Genomic DNA, 16,543 nt, shown 5'->3' with positions numbered 1-16,543 from the left:
TCCGCAGCGATTGTGAAAATGTTGTAATAAAATAAATTATGGACAGTTTAGTTTTGTTCTCAAAGAAGTAGGTAGGTGTAATATTAATTATACATCAATATAAATAAATAGCATATAGAAAATGTTTGTAGATGACACATTAATTATACATCATTGTAAATAAATTGCATATCAGTATACACTTGCATACGTATTTTACTTCATGGATGTTTTCGCTTTAAGCCACGACCCCACGAGTGGCGCTCAGAGCAACCGGAAGTCGTCAGAAATGATTTTCACACTTACATCCTATCTACGTTAATTCCTATTTTCTTACAAATTTCCACTCCGATCAATTAATTTAGAAAGTGTATAGGTATAATAGGGCATTTAGTTATTTCCTCATAGGAAAAATTGATAAATCTCAGGATCTGGCAACATGGCGGTCAATGTAACGACATCATCATTCTGTTGTAAAACGGGAGGATGGCAGGAGGAAGCTGCAACTATCCTGTTTGTACCCTCGCGCGCATCGTTTCCAGGAAACAACCGAGGTGGACATCCGTTTTGGTACCAAAAGTGAAAGCGGAGCACAGAAACCTTGTCTACTGGATTGCTTGATAGTTAATGGAGAAAACGGCGTTGTACCGAGAAACCTGCCCCAACATTCTCTGCGTTAGTCCATAACTTTATTACATAACCAAAAGAACCGCGTTGAAATCCCGATAGTCCCTACAAGTTTAACGGAAAATATACAGGGACATCATTTTATTTTTACTAACATTTCTAATATTAACCTGGCTATACCTTTGGATTAACGATTAAGAACAGGAAACGCCGTTTGCTACCCCCTTCCACGACTGGAGTTCGATGATACTGGCGTATTATACAAACAAGTCACTTTACTAGGTATAGGAGGGAAGAAAAGTAGTTCATCCATTTACTTAAACTAGGAAATATCGCGATTTTGAGTTTGATCATTTTCATTAGGTTTTTGTTTAACCAAAGTACAGTACAGTATTAACAATGTGTGTTTTTACTCACGAACTGAGCTGTCCTTGTGGACGTATTCATTGTGCAGTGTATATTATACTGTCTACAGCACATTAGCGTACAATATAGAGAATGAAGTTAAATTGAAAAATAATCATAATATGGATATTTAAACACATTTTTGAAAATGGTGGCCGTTCATTTCGATACAGGCTACAGTTATAATGTGCATATTATCGCACTATAGACTATTGTACGCAATTCCAATTACCAGGTTCGTACTTAGTATCAGTAACTCATCTATACTGATAATAAATCTGTATTGAAAAATGAGTTCTATTCAGTCAACTTAACATAAAACACAATAAAACATTTTATTGTGTTTTATGTTAAGTTGACTGAATTAACATTGAACTTAACGGAACCAATATGCCTTTGAAATTAATAAATCTGTAGCCAAAACGTTTCTGGTAATTTTCGATTTTCCAAAAATAATTGGTGTTAACATGTATAATTAACCATCCTGAAACCGAAAATCGCTTTTTTTTTAATTTTTGTTTGTATGTCTGTATGTCTGTCTGTCTGCTGGATGTTTGTTACCTTTTCACGCGATAATGGCTGAACGGATTTCGATGAAACTTGGAATATAAATGAAGTTCGTTGTAACTTAGATTTTAGGCTATATGACATTCAAAATACTTTATTTAAAAGGGAGGTTATAAGGGGATCTGAATCAAATAAATCGAAATATCTCACTTATTATTGATTTTCGTGAAAAATATTACATAACAAGAGTTTCTTTAAAATTAATTTCCGATACGTTTCATTCTATACAAAATTTTGATAGGACTGATATTTAATGAGATAAATGAGTTTCAAAATTACAATAACAACGCCATCTAAGGCGCTGTACTGAAATAAAAACAAATTACTTCGTCTGTAAGGGGCCTTGGACAACAATAATCGAAAGCTATTAAACATAGCCTAAGAGAATGTTTCTGTGTTATTATGAAGTAATATGGAAACTAATTAATTGTTTAATTATTATTTCACCATTGGAAAGTGTAGTTTCTCTAGATGGACATAATTCTACAATGTTATTACAGTAACTTCTGAAACATATAGCAAGTAATATAAAGTATACACATTAAAACTAAATGATATGTCAATCTTCATTAAACTATGGTTGCATGTAATAACAATTAAGAAACATGTTAAAGGAATTGTCATTGCACCAAATGATTGCTCTCTGGACCAAAATGGCCGCATTTTAATTATTTAAATACAATTTAAATTAAGTAACATATTAAACGATTTATCCTTCTATCAAACACGAATGTTCCCTGGATCAAATGTCCTATTTTAATTATGTAATTACTTTATATTTATTTCTAACATGTGCAGCGGAGCGCACGGGTACGGCTAGTGTTGAAATAATTCTGTACCTACTCTATAAAAGAGACCTTACGTATTGTAAATTCAATCTTCACTTCTGCCCGATCCGAAAAGATAAAATTACTCAGACATACTATCTACTCCGTCCAAGTGGTTACGTCGCAGCGTCGTAGAAAGGGAGGAAATCACGTGACAGTTAATTACTTAACGAGGCCCTTTTATGTAAGTTATTTTAAACAATTGTATGGGTATAATATTACGTAGACGTCCAATTCCTAGCAGAAATTAATGTTCTCAGAAAAGAGCTACGACAGCCCAGCCACTAGCATTTACAGAGAGGCGAATAGAAGCAGATGGGGGAAACCGGGATGCGACGTAGGCAAATGGAAAATTATGCAATATTGAAAGCTCTTTCGTCACTGGAAAACGCGAACATATTTTTGGAACGTACTGTTTACTATGACCGTAAGGCTACTATGACTGTATATGCGGTCTTGGATCTGTGTGGAGGACGGTTGAACTTCATTAGTAGAAGGGGTGGGAGTGAAGTACATTAAAAAACTCAGGTATAATAAAAATTGAAGTAAAAATAAAATGATATCCCTGTACTTCTAATAACTGGTTTCTCCCTTCGGCCCTTACAGTCCAAATGAGTGAGAAACAGCTGTGTATTGTCCAGATAATGGGTAGGTTGGACTTTGTCCATTGCTGGCGATTGCTGATTTCATTTCTCAATACCTCTTCGAAATTCTTTCAGTCCGTAGAATCCCTCTGTCTGATGTTAGTCCAGCTAAGTACCTTCATTCATTGGAATCCATAACTTATGAATAGTAGGCCTACACAAGGTGAACCAAAAGTAATGTCATTAATTATTCTAATGGGTGATTCATTTAGTAAAGAGCAATAAAAAAAGTCAAGTACCATTTAGCTAAATTTTGAACAGTTTTCCAGAAAAACATGCGTTTTAAAATATGTTAATTTTGAGATCGTACTAGGCCAGGCATGTCAATTGATGCCCACAGGAGCAAGCGCGCGCTTTAGAGCCCAGGAGAGCCTGAGCGCTTTACAGCGGAAAGGAAAGAGACAGACGAAAGAGGTGGTATATGCCGCTTGGTCGAGCTATATTCAGGGATGACCAGCACTGATTCAATAGATAAAGGGAGGAGAACTTATTAAAACTGTATCCATGGTAATTTTTAGATTTACCTGAGAAGTATAAGTGCATTATAAGAACGTAAGTTTTAATTTTAATGCTCATTTTTCACAAGTTTGATTTTTTTATTCAAAAGAAATATTTTCTCAACTTTTCGTATAGAAAAATGAAATTTTCAGGTATAGGCCTATTTATTTAGTAGCCTTACAGAATGTTTTCGTAAATCTAATATACCGTATATACAAATTACTGAAGATAGTGTACTGAAAATTTTGAAAATATTCGCATGGAAATTGTTTGTAAGGAAATTAATTAACAAAGCAACTACTGTTACATCATAAGCAAAAGATACGTGCCCATGTATTGTAAAAATGTCAGCTCTATAGCTTCAGCAGATTTCGAGGGAATAATTTAATATTCTGATAATAGGAAGTTGCTTACAAATATCACCTTAAAAGCATAATGCGATAAGAGTTTTGTTATGTAATATTAGTTACACTTAAAACAGATACAGTACCTAGGTAACTTTACTTTGTACTGTAATATTGTTTTGATTAGTTTATTGATTACTTTTGTAAGGCTAAAGATACCATCAACATAAATTCCAACTTATCATGTCATACTCAGTCTCTTTCTTTGGAATATCACTTTCTTTATGAATGATGTGTTTCATGCATTTAATACAGCATAATATTATACTACTATGGAATTTAAGTGAATATTCCTTCTTAACTCTCTATTATGTTATTAATATTTAAAACACAAGTGCAATATTAAGAAATCAGTGTTGGTACTTTTGTTTTACAGATAATATAGATAATATTAAACAGAAAGAAGCCATATAAAGATAACGACATAAAATTTCACGTTCCGTTTGAAGTTTGTGCACCACTGTTTTCTTACTCCAATAGGTTGCTTATTCATATACACAACCCTTCTTCTTTCCATACTTAGCTACGCTTGCTGCCCGCGCACGACGTCAAGGTCAGCAAAATGCGCTTGCTTTGACATCACTGTACTAGGCTGTAATTAGTAGGAAGCTCGCATCTGATTGTGTTGCTCTGAACAACCCCTTCACCGGTTTGTTCTCAATAGGGAAGTGGAAGATTATTGTCACATACGTTGCTTTTATAAACTCGTAAGAAAAAATACAAATGATATACCGTTTAATTTTTGTGTTTAATTTGTGTTATATAACGGAGAACAGACGGCCCTATGAGCCCCCTGCTGTTCAACATCTTAACAGCAGACATCATAGACATAGTTAAGGACCTACCCACAGTGAAGTTAATAATGTATGCAGACGACATGGCTCTAGGGTCGCACTGCAAGAGCGATCTGCAAACAGCACTCGAGAGGCTCGAACAGTGGGCCTGCAAAAACAGCTTCGAGATCAACAAAGAAAAAACAGTGCATATGGTTTTCAGAAAGGGAGGAAAACCAGCAAAAGACGAGAAATTTACCTTGCAAGGAGATATGCTGGAGACCGTGAACACCTTTCGTTACCTAGGTGTATACTTGCAACCGACAATGACTTCCTACAGGATACATATCCAGGAAAGAGCAACGGCAGCCACGAAAGCCATAAACAGAATTCAGAACATCGGCAAACTCTCCCTGACCACAGCTATGTCATTATTTCATGCAGTCATAACACCGATTGCCTCCTATGGAATAGAATTAATATGGGAGAAACTGACGAACAACGACCTTGCAAAGTTAGAAAATGTGAAAGCAAGGTTCCTGAAGAGAGCCCTAGGAGTAGGAAAGCAGTCCCCTACCAGGATCGTCTACGTGCTGGCCAAAGAGAGTTTCTTCATAGAGGACCTCAGGCTGGAACTAATGCTACCGTCAACAGGCCCATATCAAGCACACCTGGAGACACGGCGTAGGAAGCAAGAAGACATCGACCCGGACTTCTATTGAACAACCGCAATGACGGACCGGAAGTGGACAGAGACGTGCCAGGACCAAAGACACGTGGTAACCAGATTCGCTATCCACGGCTTCCACCACAAGCTATGTAGGACGCAAAGATTCCACCATCCAGACGACGACTGCATTTGCTCACTGTGCGACCGAAAGTGCGAACGCTATCACATTATAATGTGTAGAAAAAGAACAAAATCCATAACAGACTACAGTGACTAATGTGACAGTGACAAGATCAACATATATAAAAGTCATACTTAATACTCTTTCGAGTGCTCCTTATATGTATTATTATATAACGGAGAATGAACGCCGCTCATTTCACATTAAAGAAATCTTTGAAAATTGAAAATAAACTCTACAATCTAATTTTAATTAAACGTTCAGAGAACACAGATAATAAGATATGCTTATCTATACTCAATAATAAATCTGTAAACGAAATTTTTCTGGTAATTTTCGCTTTTCTAAAAATAATTGGTGTTAACATGTATAATTAACGATCCTGAGACCAAAAATCACATTTTTTTTAAATTTTTATTTGTATGTGTGTCTCTGTCTGTCTGGATGTTTGTTACCTTTCCATGCAATAATGGCTGAACCGATTTCAATGAAAATTGAAATATAAATTAAGTTCGTACTCACTTAGATTTTAGGCTATATGGAATCAAGAGTTTTATATTTGTTAAAGAAATTAACGACTTGCGTTTCTCAAAATTATTTAAGATGTGCCTACTTTTATTTCTTTCAGTCGGTAATCCGATATGTCCTAATTTTCTGTGGAAATGGAACCAAAATTGGAAGCGTCTTAATGTTACAAAAGAAAGCCATTAGAATTTTATGTAACTCAAACTATCTGGAACATTGTCGGCCACTTTTCAGACAATCACGGATTTTATCAATCATAAATTTGTGTGTATATATGATCTAGTACTTTACACTCGACAAAATATCGACAATTACTCATTAGAGGCCAATATACATGATCATGAAATTAGAAATAGTGAACAAATTAATATTCCATATTGTAGATTGCACAAGAGCAACACAAACTTTTTAATTATGGGGATGAAATTATATAATAAGTTCCCCAGTCAATATTATAAATTACCAATCAATAGCTTCAAAACTAGATTTTACAATTGGTTATTAAATAATCCTTTTTATTCTGTTGCTGAGTTTTTCAACACAAATTTGTATGAAATTGTATTTTAATAAATAAGTTTCATTGCAATTTAGTTAGTTTTCTTTAATTTAAAAGTTTCACATTATTTCATGTTTTCATTGTATTACTTAAATTTTACTATTTATTTTATTAGTGTTTTTTAAAATGTATTTATATGTTTTTCAATGTATTCTGACGAAGCCTAAAACTATATGTCTAATGGCCAAATAAACTGAATTGAATTGAATTGAATTCAAAATACTTTATTTAAAAGGGGGGTTATAAGGAGATTTGAATTAAATAAATCTAAATATCTCGCTTATTATTGATTTGCACGAAAAATATCCCATAACAAACGTTTCTTTAAAAATTATTTCCGATACGTTTCATTCTATGCAAAATTTTGACAGGACTGATATTTAAAGAGATACACGAGTTTTAAAATAGCAATACATTTTATCAGCGCCGCCTCTGACTAATGGGCTATAATGAAATGAAAACAAATGACTGCGTCTATTTAAGGCGGCCTTGCACAACAAACGAGAACATTATTCATTTAACACTATTTTTATACGGATAATTGTATTCTATGATGGGAATAAATGTTTATCAATATTAATATACAGAGAATGATTGTGTGTTTGTATGAAGTAATCTCAGAAGCTACTTAATCGATTTGGATAATTCCTTCACTATTTTAAAGTATGGTTTCTCTAGATGGACATAATGTTATATGCCATTACGGTACCTTCTGAGATAATTGAGGACTGAGGTAAGATTAAAATAGGTCCTTATACACAGAAAACTTTATATTCTGTCGCAATATTGTATTACTTGACCAAAAATACTGCACATATGGAGTAAAATTAGTATTTTACCGTTGAGTCATTGGAGCTGAGTTATTTTACAAAGTGTCACGAAATGGTGTTCCTGCGTTCATAATTTACCCATATTCGTTTCCTGTGTTTCTAAAAATAATATTTATGTACCACATTAATTTTAATTTTTTTTTTATTTACATAAACTATGATGCACAACTGAGCGAGTTGGCTCAGACGGTAGAGTTTGAGAGGTCATAGGTTCAAACTCTGTGCTAGACCAATTTGACTGGGGTATTTCATGGTTTCCCTTAGTCATAACGGGAATGCCATATTGGATATTTACACGCCATGATTTATCACCGTCTCAATTACCAATACGATAAACATTAATCAAAATTCACCTATATTCAGTTACACGAACACAAACGAAGATAATACGAAATGGAAATATAAACATTGGAAATTTAGCCTTTGAAGAGGTGGAAAACTTCAAATACCTTGGAGCAGCAGTAACAAATATAAATGACACTCGAGAGGAACTTAAACGCAGAGTAAATATGGAAAATGCCTGTTATTATTCGGTTGCGAAGCTTTTGTCATCTAGTCTGTTCAAAAAAAAAAAAGTTAGAATTTATGAAACAGTTATATTATAAGTTGTTCTGTATCGTTGTGGAACTTGGACTCTCACTTTGAAAGAGGAATAGAGGCTAAGGGTGTTCGAGAGTAAGGTGCTTAGGAAAATATTTGGAGCTAATAGGAATGAAGTTACAGGAGAATAGAGAAAGTTACACAATGCAGAACTGCAAGCATTGTATTCTTCACCTGACATAATTAGGAACGTTAAATCCAGACGTTTGAGATGGGCAGGGCATGTAGCATGTATGGCTGAATCCAGAAATGCATATAGAGTGTTAAGGGTCATTCACAATGAAAATTAAACATAACATAAGCGTTAACTTAAGAATATAAACGTTACGGTAAAATCAAGATCATTCACGATGGGAACATAAACATAACAGCAAACATAGTTGGTAACCATGGAAACATAACAACGACGCCATTTCCTCATATTCTGTCGTATACTTCAACGCTCCACGATTGTGTTCTGTTTGCAAATCACGTAAGCATAAGCATGAAAGTTTGGAGTTTGCAAACTTTCATGTTAACGTCTTACGGTAATGTTCATGTCAATGCTTATATGAATCATTGTGAATGATCCCATTTGGTAGCCTGGGCGCAAACTTCTGTGTTTATGTTACGGTTATGTTTAATTTTCATTGTGAATGGGCCTTTAGTTGGGAGGCCGGAAGGAAAAAGACCTTTTGGGATTCAGAGACGTAGAAAAAATTGTGGTTTATTTAACGACGCTCGCAACTGCAGAGGTTATATCAGTGTCGCCGGTATGCCGGAATTTTGCCTCGCAGGAGTTCTTTTACATGCCAGTAAATCTACTGACATGAGCCTGTCGCATTTAACACACTTAAATGCCATCCACCTGGCCAGGGTTATACTGACTATGCTACCGAGGTCGACTTCAAGACGTAGATGGATTTGAGGGAGGTGGGATATGATGGTAGGAACTGGATTAATCTTGCACAGAATAGGAACCGATGGCGGGCTTATGTGAGGGCGGCAATGAACCTCCGGGTTCCTTAGAAAGCCAATTGTAAGTAAGGCTATAGTATACTAGAGGAAGTTTTGTTAAAGTAGTAAAAAATTTTATGAAACATGAAAAGTGATCACTGTAGCGAGCTACTAGAGCTTTTTACTATAGTTTTATGAAGCAGGACCCTGCTGGACTTGTAGCACTGTTTCAGTACTCGACTCTATCGGATCGTGAATGTAAATCAGTCTTACTTCACTCACCGAGACGGATTAATTTCGAAGCTGGCCACGACACAGGTGTCACATGTGGTGTGCCTGCTGAGAACACTTTTCCACGTGACTGACCAAACGGAACACATGTTGTCAACAAATTGCACTCATCACTCATTATGAGGTAACAGTTGTAGTTATACAGCTCTACAACGGTTCTGAAATTCGTCTTTCTTATCCCTCATACTAGCAATGTGGTTCTTCCCTCTTGAATCCAGTAATCAAAACATCGAGGCTGTCCGTTGCTATGCAACCTTCATTTAACTCTCCCATCTCTCGTGCTTAACGACTGATATGCACAGTTCAAGCTCTGAAGGCGCAAATACAAAAATTTGAAACCATGTTATACAGGGACATCATTTTATTTTTACTTCAATTTTTATTGTACATGAGTTCTTGAATGTACTTCACTCCCACCCCTTCTACTAATGAAGTTCAACCGTCCTCCACACAGATCCAAGACCGCATACACAGTCATAGTAGCCTTACGATCATAGTAAACAGTACGTTCCAAAAATTTGTTCGCGTTTTCCAGTGACGAAAGAGTTTTCAGTATTGTATCATTTTCCATTTGCCTACGTCGCATCCCGGTTTCCCCCCACCTGATTCTATTCGCCTCTCTGTAAATGCTAGTGGCTGGGCTCTTTTCTGGGTACATTAATTTCTGTTAGGAATTGGACGTCTACGTAATATTATACCCATACAATTGTTTAAAATAACTTAAATAAAAGGGCCTCGTTAAGTAATTATCTGTCACGTGCTTTCCTCCCTTTCTACGACGCTGCGACGTAACCACTTGGACGGACAGTAGATAGCATGATAATTTTATCTTTTCGGATCGGGCAGAAGTGAAGATTGAATTTACAGTACGTAAGGTCTCTTTTATAGAGCAGGTACAGAATCATTTCAACAGGAGTTACTGATACGAAGTACGAACCTGTAATTGGAATTACGTACAACAGTCTATAGTGCGGTAATATGCACATTAGAACTGAAACCTGTATCGAAATGAACGGCCACCATTTTCAAAAATGTGTTTGAATATCCATATTATGATTATTTTTCAATTTAACTTCATTCTCTATATTGTACGCTAATGTGCTGTAGACAGTATAATATACACTGCATAATGAATACGTCCGCATGGAAAGCTGAGTTCGTGAGTAAAAACACTTATTGTTAATACAGTACTGCATTTTGATTAAACAAAAACCTAATGAAAATTATCGAACTCAAAATCGCGATATTTCCTAGTTTACGTAAATGGCTGAAGTACTTTTCTTCCTTCCTATTCCTAGTAAAGTGTTTTGTTTGTATATTACGCCAGTATCATCGAACTCCAGTCGTGGAAGGGGATAGCGAACGGTGTTTCCGGTTCTCTAAAGGTATAGCCAGGTTGATATTAAAAATGTTAGTAAAAATAAAATGATGTCCCTGTACATTCTTAAAATGCATGCAAAATGCAACATTTAGTTTAACTGACAAAATTCTTGAGGCAATTAATAAAAAATTCCAAGTTGGAAGGATTTTCTATGATTTATCCAAAGCATTTGACTGTGTAAATAATAAATTCAATATAACCGACCACATTTTATTATTTTATATTTTAAAATGTTTTTCGCAGTTTCCCAATAAAATATGTCTATTGACTGATGCCCTATTAAAATATACAATTAAAGTAATTTCACATACATTTGAATAAGACCATTTTTCAAAGTAGTTTTCCACATAAATATGTGTGATTTGTATCGCTCTGTTTGCTGCTGTGAAGGAAGTGAAAGAACAAAACGTGACGTGGGTCTTATCTCTGCTTGACTTTCCACACCGGCTTATCGGGACCGCACGATGTCTCCAACTGCTTGACAAACAACTGTTGTCAGTCCCTATGTGACCGCTTTGTCCACCACAAATCTTTATACAATATTTACTTTCTAATTAAAACGTAGAATGCACCCGATTTAACCTCACGAAACTGCGCTATCACCTTTGTTGTGTTGCTGCAAGGACGAAGAAAAATAATTCCTGAACAAACACACATCATTAACAATAATTGTAATTAAAAACTAGCCGTACCCGTGCGCTCCGCTGCACCCGTTAGAAATAAATATAAAGTAATTACATAATTAAAATAGGACATTTGATCCAGGGAATATTCGTGTTTGATAGAAGGATAAATCGTTTAACATGTTACTTAATTTAAATTATATTTAAATAATTATAATGCGATCATTTTGGTCCAGAGAGCAATCATTTGGTGCAATGACAATTCCTTTAACATGTTTCTTAATTGTTATTACATGCAACCATAGTTTAATGAAGATTGACATATCATTTAGTTTTAATGTGTATACTTTATATTACTTGCTATATGTTTCAGAAGTTACTGTAATAACATTGTAGAATTATGGCCATCTAGAGAAACTAAACTTTTTAACGGTGAAATAATAATTAAACAATTAATTAGCTTCCGATATTACTTCATACAAACACAGAAACATTCTCTTAGGCTATGTTTAATAGCGTTCGATTGTTGTTGTCCAAGGCTCCTTATAGACGAAGTCATTTGTTTTTATTTCAGTACAGCGCCTTAGATGGTGTTGTTATTGTAATTTTAAAACTCATTTATCTCATTAAATATCAGTCCTATCAAAATTTTGTATAGAATAAAACTTATCGGAAATTATTTTTAAAGAAACGTTTGTTATGTAATATTTTTCACGAAAATCAATAATAAGCGAGATATTTCGATTTATTTAATTCAGGCCCCCTTATAACTCCCTTTTAAATAAAGTATTTTGAATGCCATATAGCCTAATATCTAAGTTACAACGGACTTAATTTATATTCCAATTTTCATATAAAACGGTTCTGCCATTATCGCGTGAAAAGGTAACAAACATCCAGAAAGACAGACAGACAGACTGGCAGGCAGACAGACAGACAGACAAACAGACATACAAACAAAAATTTCAAAAAAGCGATTTTCGGTTTCAGGATGGTTAATTATACATGTTAACACCAATTATTTTTGGAAAATCGAAAATTACCAGAAAAATGTTGGCTACAGATTTATTATTAGTATAGATCAGCTATGGGGACTATCAGCAAAGTAGGGAGGGAACTTTCCTACTCACCCCACATTCGTTTGATTGGCAGGCGAGGGGTAACGCAGTTGTTTTGCTAAGTCAAGTGCAGTGGTGGATTCGACAACTTGCGCATCAGTAATTTCTCCGCTCTTATTTCTTGTTTCAAAATCTTTACAGTATTTTGTTTATAGGAAGTACACGTATCATACAATAATTATGACGGCCTCCTACTGTCATTAGGCAAATTATGTATTCTTCAATTGTAAAACCATTTCTTTATCATGTGCACGAAAAATTCTTGAATTGCCTTGTGATCGACATAATAAAGTATTTCTTTTCTAAAAACAATAAAGAAAAAAGCAAAGCTCCATTGTCATTTAACTGCACAATATATTAAAAGATACATTGCTCAACATAATAAATTGTTTCTTTTTAAAACCAATGAAGTAACTAAGCTCCATTGTCATTTAACTGGAAAACATATTAAACAGAATATAATGATCAACAAAATCAACTGTTTCTTTTTATAAATACTAAAGAAAGTAAAACTAAGCTCCACTGTCATTTAACTTTAAAACATATTAAACAAAATATAAGAGATATGAATGAAACGAAATACTATTGTAGGCCTATACTGCTGGTTTTCATTTTTTTGTTTTGATTGCCCTTGAAATTTCTTGTTATTAACTAAAAAGGATATATTTGGCTCTAAAATAGAACAACTCAACCGTAATACTGAAACTAAATGCATGTCTGTGATCCTAGACCTGGAGATACTTTTGGTTATATTCATTTTGAAAGAAACACAGCTCATATCAGTAAGTTGAGCCAAACATAGATACCATACGCATTGCAAATATGCGCAGATTAGGGAATTGCTCCTCTGGTAGGTAATCCATTTTTTCCTACACACTTTAGTGGCGTGCTCTTTTTCATCTCTATAATGGCTCTGATGCTTGGGTAACATCAAATACAAATGGATTATTGAACAGACATCTCCATGTCCATTGCAGTTCTTCTGAAAATCTTTCTTGGAAAGAGAACGCATCAAGTAGGCCTAATATGCACTCAAAGTTTTAAATAAGTTCAGTTCCAGATACTACTTAATAAAATAACAAGAATCTAAATCCTGAAAATACCATAAACATATCTTGTTTTGTATCTTTTCACAAATACGAGTATTACGAAAATAGCTTTTAAAATTATAAATAAATACCTGTAAGATCACCAAAGTCTTTTTTATGCTTCCGATCAAAGTGGCGTTTAATATTGAAACGTTTTATATGCGCAATTTAAAACCTACATATTGTGACAGCGACGTGAGAATCGAACTCACGACCAGCGTCCCGCAAGAAAGCAGATCGCACAGGCTCCACCGAACATTGAGTGACGTCGCGCGGTGGAGAGAAGAGAGAGGGTGTATTACGTCAACGCGACGAGGCTGCGCGCGCAGCTGCTACTTAACGCAGTGAATGTGGAACGACCTTCCCGACTATTCCAGAAATCCGTCGAAGTGGAAGACTCGCGAATTTTTGAGGCTACGTCGCTGTGGTTATAAATTACGGTCGCGAAGGAACGACAGCAGAGTTTTTCAGTTATTCAGTCAGTGAGTAAGCCAGAGCAAGCAAGCCAGCCGGAGTTCGACTCGAGTGTGCGTCCGCATCTGCGTCAGCATCCGAAGGCCTGAGTTCGAGTGCAGTGGACCGCAGTTGGAGGGACCTGAGTTCGAGTGCAGTGGACCGCAGTTGGAGGGACCCGAGTTCGAGTACAGTGAACTGTCTCTGAAGGTCTGTGGTTCGAGATACTGTGAACTCGAGTGACTGAGATAGAAGAACTGTGAACTGAGAACTGGTAGTTCTGATTTGTAAATAGTGGTTTGTAAATATTAGTTAAGATTAACAGTTCATTGTTGTGCGTAATAGTCCAAGTAAATTGTCATTGTCGTCGGTGGAGTGCTATAACAAATACTGTGTTGAGTGAAGATCCAATTGTTGACGAGAGCGTTTAAGGCGAATTGTAGAAAGGAATTATTGTTGTGACGAATAAATTACATTGTTGTTACTAATAAAATTCACAATATTAAACAACAGACTTTCTTCTTTTTGAAAGTAACAAAAAATTCTTTCTGCCACTCTTCCTGAAACTGACGTCCCGACATCGAAGCCATACCCGCCACTGAATGAAGCGTGTCTAGAGAAACAACAGACGTAGGAGAGGTTCGGTGGAGTGAGGTAAGGCAACTTTGAGTGCAGTGGCCCTTCGGAGTCATTTTTCCCCATGGTTGGTATAGATAAACGAATCGTTTATTTTAGAAAGGGTACAAGTCATATATTTGTGGAAATTGATGCTTTGTTAAAAATATACTGTATTGGAGTAGCCGTATTAAGTTTAGAAAGGGCATATCCCTAACTCGATTCCATTTGTTGCCTTGACCGTGTGACCGTACTTTCGGAGTTATTAGAAGGGCTATTAACAAAGACAGAGGTACAATAGTGGCAAAAAAAAACGGACCGACCCTTGTAGCTGATTTCAGAGCCTTGTTCACTCCAGAGCACGACAGATTGGTAACTAAGACTTTCGTGGTTCGAATCCTGCCTGGGAAGGAAACTTTTTTTTGTTCCTTATTCAAATTTATTCCCAATACTTTTCGATTGCAGCGATATTTTACTACTTAATTAACTTATTATTCCCAAAACATTAATTTTACCAGCAAATCGAAAAGTATTGGGAATAAATTTGAATAAGGAAGAAAAATAAGTTTCCTTCCCAGGCAGGATTTGAACCACGAAAGTCTTAGTTGCCAGTCTATCGTGCTCTGGAGTGAACAAGACTCTGAAATCAGCTACAAGAGTCGGTCCGGTTTTTTTTGCCACTACTGTACATCCCAGTATGAAACAATGATAAAAGAGGGCTATGTAACTGCTGAATGGAGGCAGTTTAGCTAGCTATGAGATTTGCATAGCTGCGTCCCCCCCTACCACTGTGATCTCCAAAGAAACGCAACTCCATTCAACAGTTAGAGATGAACCGGCCAATAACAAAATTTCCCCATTTCTTAATCCCCAAACCTTAGAAACTGCTAAGACATTCACAAAGAACATTTTTTTTACAAATATTTTATCTTCATTAACTTAAAGAGTAATATATCCTACAGCATTCAGCAACCAATTTGTTACATATTCATTTTCAACTTTAATACTGAAAATGTAAGGTTTTTTATTTTGTTTGAAACCTTATAAATTCTCTATAAGGTCTGTAACAGTCATCATATAAATATCGAAATTGCACTAAAAATTAGTCAATCTTATTGTTAATCAACAGTTAAAAGCATTAAATAATTTCAAGGGAAACATCCTTCCGGGGCCGGGTATTGAACCCGGGACCTCTGGTTGAAAGTACCAGCGCTCTACCAACTGAGCTACCCAGGAACTCCACCCGATACCGACTCCATTTTTTCCTTTATATCCACACAACTCGAGTGGGCTGACAAGACGTCAGAGACCTACGTCGAGTGCACACAAACTCTGTATGACTTGAAATTGTGGTTTTCTGTTAATGTACCTACAGTAACGTATATAATATGCAAATCTAGCTTTCAGGTAAAGCTCCCTGTGAAGCAGACTTGAATGATTTCAAGGAAAAAAACAGAGATCCCGGGATCGATACCCGGTCCCGGGACAATTTTTCCCTTGGAATTATTCAAGTGTGCTTCACAGGGAACTTCACCTGAAAAACTAGACTTTCGGTTAAAAACGTTGTCGGTATCCCTAATAATTTAAGTCCAGGGCAGCATTTTATTAGAATTATAAGGTGTCTCTAAACTTTTTAGCAACACTGTACACTCGACATATAATAGGAACTTATTTCATGAAAAAACTGATATTTGAGCGCGATTTTAATTACCTAACCCCGGTACAGATGATTTCACGTCTTTTAACTTAAGTTTCACAGGCTACAGGATTTAATGTATAGTTAATAATGAAATCTATTTTTCCCTCTTACAATTATAATAGATTTAATAAACACATTGTGTATATCGAGCATTGTGAGTATGTCGTACACAGTTCTTTGTCATTCATCTTTAGCGTAATATGACAGCGGCAATGTTCTTAGTGAGCACTCAAAGAGGTGATATAGCGGGCAA

The 16,543-nt window shown here is 35.6% G+C and overlaps 2 protein-coding genes and 1 non-coding gene across 3 annotated transcripts in view; 1 reads left to right on the top strand and 2 right to left on the bottom strand.

Moving 5' to 3' along the window:
- LOC138714644 (synaptotagmin-5-like) overlaps positions 1–16,543 on the top strand; it is a 117,107-nt gene that overhangs the window by 16,968 nt on the left and 83,596 nt on the right. The gene's annotated exons all lie outside the window — the stretch shown is intronic.
- Positions 1–16,543, bottom strand: part of snsl (snustorr snarlik) — a 154,719-nt gene that overhangs the window by 73,752 nt on the left and 64,424 nt on the right. The gene's annotated exons all lie outside the window — the stretch shown is intronic.
- TRNAK-UUU (transfer RNA lysine (anticodon UUU)) lies at positions 15,755–15,827 on the bottom strand. Its single transcript has one exon. It is a non-coding gene; the product is annotated as a tRNA-Lys (tRNA).

Source organism: Periplaneta americana, chromosome 15 (assembly GCF_040183065.1).
Source record: "Periplaneta americana isolate PAMFEO1 chromosome 15, P.americana_PAMFEO1_priV1, whole genome shotgun sequence".
Classification (NCBI taxonomy): Eukaryota; Metazoa; Arthropoda; class Insecta; order Blattodea; family Blattidae; genus Periplaneta; species Periplaneta americana.
Note: the sequence above shows the minus strand (reverse complement) of the source record. Positions and strands in the feature narration are given on the sequence as shown.